Here is a 7,419-nt window from a genome sequence, read left to right as displayed (position 1 = left end):
TTTTTTAGTATAGATGTATTCCAAATATAGGGCTAATATGAGTGCTAGAACTGCCTTACTGGCTGTGTGAATATGAGAATACGCAGACTCTTCACTTGCAATAAAGGGAATGTGTTCACAGCTTGACTCATCTTGAAAATAATTGGGACGAAAGATGATGGGAAGTGTGAATTGAAACCAACACCAGCTTCTCATGATCTTTTGTCATCTCATTTTCCTGGTTTTGTCCTGTCTAATTTAGATCATAGACTCTCCAGTCAGAAACCGTCACCTCTTTAGGCAGAGTCCTAAGACTGGTGTCACTATTTAATAAAAACAGACGAAGCAGCAGCAAAGGTTTGAAATTAAATTCACAGACCTAAGGTGAAAGTTATATTGAGTTCCAACTTTAGTTCATTATGGCAAAGTTAAGATAAGGGCATGGATTTATTTTCTTCATTTCCCTAAGACTAGTGTAATGTAGCAATTAAGAGAATGTGGTCCAGAATCAGATTTCCTGGGTAACAATTCTGGCTTGGCCTCTTAACAATTATATAGTGTTCTGAACATGCTATATTTTATAGATTAGAAGAAGTAATATTTTGTATTTTCACATCTTATAAATTGAGATTAATCATATAATGAATGCTATTTTATAACCACCATTGGCTGCATGGAAGCTGAGAAATAGCTGGTGTTGCCTGAGCGCGGGTGCTGGTGCAGGCTCGCGCCCAGCCGCATGCACACACAAACACACACACTCCTGGTCATTGCCGTTCTTATTGCCATCACTTTTCTTGAATTATGAGCATTGATGTGCTGAGTTAATTAGCCATTTAAATTATCTTCAGTAAGATTAAACAGTTCCTTTGACTTTAAGACAAAAAGTTGCTGTATACACAGAAACAAACATATTTGATACTTATGAAGCAAATATTGATCATTAGTAAGAAATCATCACACGAAGATTTTTTTTTTTTCAAAGAAACAGTGCTTTAAGATATCGAAGAAAGGGAGATAGCCACTGGTAGCTGAAACTGTTTATTTTGTTACTGAGGTCAGCGAGAGAATTGCTTATCACACACCAAATCATGCAACTAAAAACAGAAGAAATTCCAAATCCCTTTGTATAAAGTTGTCCCTTATATTTGCAGGGGATGGGTTGTAGAAATCTCTGTGGATACCAAAATCTGAGAATGGCCAAGTCCCTTATATAAACTGGTATAGAACAATGCATACAGTCCTTGGTATCCTTGGACCTCCAACCACAGATGGAAAACTGTTTTTGAAATTTGCCAATACAGAGGGCCAACTGTATTGAGATAAAATTACAAAGCAAATTGAGAGGCTGGTATGGTACAAGAGTGTCTTCAGCAAGTATAAAATAAAAATTGGAAGTGACAAGAAAACATTATATCATAGTTTATTTAGCAGCATTATTTATTTTTTACATTTGTATATATTTTTAAAAATCATAGTGTACTCTTGGCCTCTTTCAGATGGTCAAGTATAGAATCTACCTCATATGCTGTGTGAGGATGATGTGAAAACATAGGTAAAGGGGGGGTGGCTGTGCTGGACACCTGGAAGCATAATACATATTGGCCATTATTATTATCATCACCAAATTACAAAAGTCTTTCTTTTTTATATTTGCTCTCTAATAGACTAACAGGATTAGAAAAAATTGGGGTGGAGTACATTCCATTTGAAAATACAGTGTGGTTTTGTGATTCTAGGATGAGCTGGGGAAAGTTAATAAGTCATGTTGCGAATCCTGGTTGGTGTTTTGCAAGTCAGAGGGATGAGTAAGGCACAAGACTTTTCACAGCAGCCCCTGAGGTGACTTTAGAAATTGCTACCCAGAAAGATGTTAGACACAGCATCAGCTGTGTTTTCTTAGCCAAGAAAATTGGCGATATTTCTTTGTACCACTTTGTCATTTTATTCAAAAAGTGTAGCATTAATTTCAGTGTGTCATGTCACAAAAAGATATGCACAGCTTTAGAATTTGTGATTTTAGCAGCTATTAGAGTTGCAGTACATTTTAAGAACTTCATTGAAAAGTTTTCAAGTAAATAAATGTTGGCCTCAGCTCAGTGAATTTACACAATGTTAAAACACTCAGTGAATTCAATCTCTAAATTTTAATTTTCATTTAACTCAAGCTGTTACATTCCTCAGAACATAAAAGGAAGACTTTATAAAGTCATGGAGTGATGCTGATTATGTTGTGATTTATTTTTTCAGAATCTATTTCCTGGTTGGAAAATCAACATTTTGAGGTAGTTTCTCAAAGTCTCTCTAATTCTTATTTATTTTTAACAATTTAACTTCTGAAATCTGAAATATCTACTTGAATGTATTTGACTTTTATTAATCAAGATAACTAAATACAGAAAAATAGATTAAGTACATATCATATACCACTATTCCCTCACATGCAAACATTTCAGAGTTACTATTTGTGAAAGACAAACAAAGACTGTGTATATTTGACCTTTACCACTTTTATTATTTCAAGAGTACAAAGATGCTAACACATGACATTTGAGGTTTCAGGAGTAAAAATCTTACAATGAGAGGCATTATGAAAGTTTTAGTTCAAAATTCTGGGCCTCTTCCATTGACCAAATTATTTTATTTTGTTTTTGTATTATAATTTTGATTGCTGCACTCCAATTTGTTTTTTTGGTTCTGAAAACTATCTAGGTATGTTTTGGCTGAGTACCATATAACTGTCACAAAACCATTGATTGCTCTGGTAATCAAGTTACCAGTCATGATACAGTGCCTCTGGACAAGTGGGTATGTGCATGTGTGTTATTGCAAGTTAACATGGTATGTTCACTTATTAATATTTTTGACAAAGTGGGGTGAGGAGAACAATGCTGCTCTGGGACTTCTTTGTCAGCCTAAATCTGTCCTTCATTGCTCAAGTTAAACAAGTAAGGAATGCCTTTTTAGTATAAACTACTCAAAAAGATTCTTCTTTTTGCTTTTGCGTTGTTTCTCCAAAGGGTCAGGCAGATAAAAGAGGAATGGACATAACTGCTGAATATGGTTCAGATTTTCAAATTTATATTGAGGGTCTATTTAGGTGAAAAAATATATATATATTTTTCATTTTCTAACTTCTCTAAATTTTGTTTAAGCAAAAAATATACTTGGTACAAAACTAATCAATGATGGTAGAACTTTCTGCAGAATGTTGCCTTTCACTATTATCTATTAGGTTTGAAGTATTTTGACTAGCGTTAATCAAATCACAGAATGGAAGGGAATTTTAAGAAAACAGTTCAAGTGTTTTATTTTTTTCTTTGAGAGTCTACTCTATTTTTGGAAATCTCTTTTATGCTCTGGGAATGTGAAACAATTACCTTTTAAACCACTGAAATACAACTTGAATATAGTTAACACCTCATCTGGCTTCCAAGATGTAAATTAATCTTGTCTACAGGCCATCAGGAATATTTAACATTCTTTATTTGTTAATTATCAACATTCCAAAATTTTACTAAATATAACAGAAGATGCAATATAATAAAAATTCTTGAATGCATTTAAGAAGCAGAGCATTATCTTTATGATTTTACTACAATGTGCACTGCAATACACTTTTCCTTGATTCCCAAGTCGATCAGTTTACGCATTAATTTCTCTTGAGAAGAGCACTGTAATAATGTAAGGACTCAGTACCCACCCACCCACTGTCACTTCAAATGTACATGCATTGACAAGAAATCCTGGGGCCCCAAAATATTCTCCTACCACCCCACAGGTCTTCTGCTGGGAAGGAGACAGCAGTAGGCACAGAATAGCACATCAGGAAGGGTGGTATATTCTCAAAGGCTCTGCCACAGGAATGCTCCATCAAGATAATTTCTAGTGAAGTGTTTCAGCAATGCACGGATTCAACATTACAATAAAGATATGGATTTGACATTTCAATAAAGATATGACCAGCCCTCTCTATACTGAAATTTAAATCCTTTTCCCTTTCCCTCCTTGCTCTTTTTCTTCTTCCTCTTTCTCTCCTTCCTCTGTTTCTTTCTAATTTCGGTCTCTTTTTCTGTCTCATTGTTCTACTTTCCTTTCTTCCTCTATCCTCTCTATGCATTCTTCCTTTGAAAGCACATCTATTTAATCTAGGACATGTCAATACGCCCAGAATCCCAGTCCTAGCTCTGATCTTTTTAACCTCCAGTGCATTGTTCCAGCTGGCTGCTGGACACTTGCAGCTACTGTTTTTTAAGTCTTTTTAGGTTTAATTATTATCTTTTAAACTCATCTTCCCCTTCTTTTTCTTCAGACGAGTTCTTGATGATCTCTTTCCTATTTCAATGAATGTTTTCAAGAATCTGTCAATTATTTAGGCTTCACACTTTCAGTTACCTTCGACTTCCCTTGCCTTTCCTTCCTACATCAGTTAGGCTTGAGTATTTCTGACTACTTTTGTTACATCCTTAGATCTGTCTTTTCATTTTTTTTCTAATATCAAGTAGTAGACACTTAGCATTATTCATCTAAATTGGTCTTCTCACTTCCTTTCTCTGGTCCTTACCAATCTATCCTTCACACCATGTCAAGGTATCCACGAAAACACAAAATTAACATGGACATAACAGAGATTCCAGAAATGAATTCACACATACAGAGTGGGGATAAAGTAGGTTTACAGTTGTGAGTGCATGAAACACAGAGTATATTGTTGTATTATTATTTATTAATTATTGTATTATTTTCCATATGAACAATTGTAAACTGACTTTTGCCCCACCCTATATATGGTCCTCTAATTAATGTGAAAAGTAATGCTACAGTGCAGTGTGGAAAGATGGTCTTTTCAATAAATGGTGTTAGGTCAGTTGGACATTCATATAAGAAAAATGAAATGTTGATCCCTTATATGTAAAAAGCTAATTTTACATGGAGCATGAGGCAAAATGTGGAGAATAAAACTAGAAAAGGAACACACAAAAAATATTAAAATAGAAAGAACTAATAAATCAGATTGCATTAAAATTAAAAAAAACATAAATGCTTACCACAGAGTAGAAAATGTTTACAATACATTTACCTGACAAAGGAGTAGTATAAAATATATAACAAATTCCTATAAAATAAGAAGAAAAAAGTTAAATAACCTTGGAGGAACAAAGGTAATACACAATGAAGAGACACTAAATCTTATTAAAGACTAAGGAACTGCAAACTCAAATTTCAAAGAAATACCCTACACATTCACCAGGATGACTAACATTTAAAAACTCAAACAATACCAGTTCTGGGAGGGACAAGAAACAGAACTTTTATAATCCTTGCAGAAAAACAGAATTTATATAATTGCTTTGAAAAACTGGCGGTTATCAACTAAATCTGAGTATGTACATACCCTTTGACCCAGCAATTCCACCTCTATATAAACACCAAAGAGATATGGATACACATGTGCATTAAAAGATATACAAGAGCCCTGGCTGGTGTGGCTCAGTGGATTGAATACCAGCATGTGAACCAAAAAGGTCACCAGTTTGATTCCCAGTCAGGACACATGCCTGGGTTGTAGGCCAGGTCGCTATTGGGGGCATGCGAGAGGCAACTACACATTAATGTTTCTCTAAAAGTAGGAACTTTTAGATGTTACCTAAAAGTAGGTTTACAATTGTTCATATTCCCTTTCTTTCTCTTTAAAAATAAATGAATAAAATCTTTAAAAAAAGATATGTACAAGAACACTGATACTAGCACTATTTGTGATAATCCCAAACTGGAAAGCTACCTCAGTGTCCATTCATAGTAGAATAATAAATAAATTTTATTATTTTTTGATATGTATTTTACCAACACTCTTGGAAAACCATTGGCTTCCATACTATGTTTTATTTGTATTCATTTTGTACCTCGCTGAACTGATATGCATGGCGGGTCAAGTGAAATTCAGTGCTCTTGGGGCAACACAAACACTATATGCAAACAGGGCGGCAAAAAACAGTAGACACATCTGTTTTGTAAATCACCTCTGTTGATACAGGTTCTCCATTGTTCCACTGAACTTCACTTAAAAAACAGAAATTCAAAGACAAAGTTATTAAAAAATTCAACAGCAGGGCAATAAACTAAATATGGGCCCTTCTGAGTGAGGGGCATTCTCATGAAACCAGTCCTTCATGTTAATTACACTTCAATTAAAAATTTGTTAAAAGCAAAGTGAACAAAATATATATCCTTTGCTGACTTCCTCACTGTTGATCAAAAAAAAAGTCAAAATTCTTTAGGCTAATACAGAGTTTTAAAAATTTTTGATCTCCAGCTTGCTTCAGCAGCATATATATTAAAATTGAAATGATACAAAGGAGATTAGCAGGGCATAAGGATGACATGCAAATTTGTGAAGCACTCCTTATTTATAAATAAATAAATGAATGAATAAATAATTTTGGTCTCAGCTCTAGATTTCTTATCTCTCATTCCCCTTCTTACACACCACCTAACTTATCCTCACTACTGACCCATCTCGAAACACCTGGCTCATACAGTAAGCACCTAATCTAATAAACCAGCTGAATGCTATGAGCAAAATGAATGCCAACACCAAACAGCCTTGGGTTGAGGGTGTAGGAAGCTTCTGTTGACGCTCCGCAGTTATTCTCCAAACAATGGGTCAGAGTACCCTTTAGAAAGTGTTAACCATTCCTGCCCAATTTCTATAAAGGCTTTCCATTTGATAGAGGAAAAAATCCAGACTTTAATTCTGAACCATGAGGTCCTGCCCATTTATCTCTCAATCCTCATCTCTCTCTCCTGTTCACTCACTCTACCTCAGGCCTCCATGACCCTCTCAGGATTGATTCATGGCTTTTGAGTCTGTCAATTTCTCCATCTAGAATGCACTTCTGTACTTCGCTTATTCCCTTCTCATTAAGACTCACACCAAAAGTCACCACATTGGAGAAACTTCTGCTGATCACAAAAAATAGTAACTCTCTTCCCACCCATTCTGGTCATAGCATCACATGTTTTCTCCTTCTTGCATTTACTGCATCCTGCAATGATTTGGTTGATTTATTTGTCTATTCATTTAATGTATGGGTCTTCTCTCTAGAATGTAAGTTCCAGGCTGTCTCCCCAGGGCCAAGAACATCTGGGACACAGGGCATACTTAAAAATATTGTACCTCATCACTTGCTTTTGGAAGGATGACTGAAGGCTCTCCTCATTCTCCTGGTTGCTTTTAGCTTTATTATTTATTTATTTTCCCCATTGATATTCCTCCTTCAGTTAGCAAAATTTTGTTTTGGTGAGAGGATATCAGCATGCATGCAGAACAAGAAACTAAGGTCTAGGGCTGGGCTGGAGGGTGGGGAAATGGAGAGGAGATGTGCACGTCCTGGAGAGAAAATGTTCTTCTGGGAAAGAGACAAAAGCATGTTTAAAGGG

General features: G+C 35.3%; 1 pseudogene; it reads left to right on the top strand.

Moving 5' to 3' along the window:
* Positions 1 to 6,293: 6,293 nt before the first annotated feature.
* LOC129061999 (uncharacterized) lies at positions 6,294 to 6,390 on the top strand (annotated as a pseudogene).
* Positions 6,391 to 7,419: the final 1,029 nt, after the last annotated feature.

The sequence above is a fragment of the Pteronotus mesoamericanus genome, unplaced genomic scaffold (genome assembly GCF_021234165.1).
Source record: "Pteronotus mesoamericanus isolate MK-2021 breed Mesoamerican mustached bat unplaced genomic scaffold, CSHL_Meso_final scaffold_651, whole genome shotgun sequence".
Classification (NCBI taxonomy): Eukaryota; Metazoa; Chordata; class Mammalia; order Chiroptera; family Mormoopidae; genus Pteronotus; species Pteronotus mesoamericanus.
Note: the sequence above shows the minus strand (reverse complement) of the source record. Positions and strands in the feature narration are given on the sequence as shown.